Raw genomic sequence first — 269 nt, forward strand, 5'->3', positions numbered from 1 at the left:
AGACCACTGGCTATCTACACGAGCTTCCTTCCTCTCTTTTTGACATCATCGTGAGTTGCCTCATCTCGCGTTCCCCTTGGTCGACGAGCACAGGAGGTCAAGCAGTCAGTAAGGAGTATTCCCGAGGAACTCTTCGTCCTCTTTGTTCGTCACCAAGGACCAGAGTAATGGGCAGAGTCAGGCTAGCATCTTCGCCATCACGCTATTCCCGTCAAGACAAAATTCAAGTGAATGTGACGTAGTCCTCATGTGGACTACTGAAGGGGATG

General features: G+C 50.6%; 1 protein-coding gene across 1 annotated transcript in view; it reads right to left on the minus strand.

Moving 5' to 3' along the window:
• Window positions 1–269, minus strand: part of LOC119586054 — a 2,905-nt gene that overhangs the window by 2,182 nt on the left and 454 nt on the right. The window lies entirely within an intron of this gene.

This window comes from Penaeus monodon, chromosome 20 (assembly GCF_015228065.2).
Source record: "Penaeus monodon isolate SGIC_2016 chromosome 20, NSTDA_Pmon_1, whole genome shotgun sequence".
Lineage (NCBI taxonomy): Eukaryota > Metazoa > Arthropoda > Malacostraca > Decapoda > Penaeidae > Penaeus > Penaeus monodon.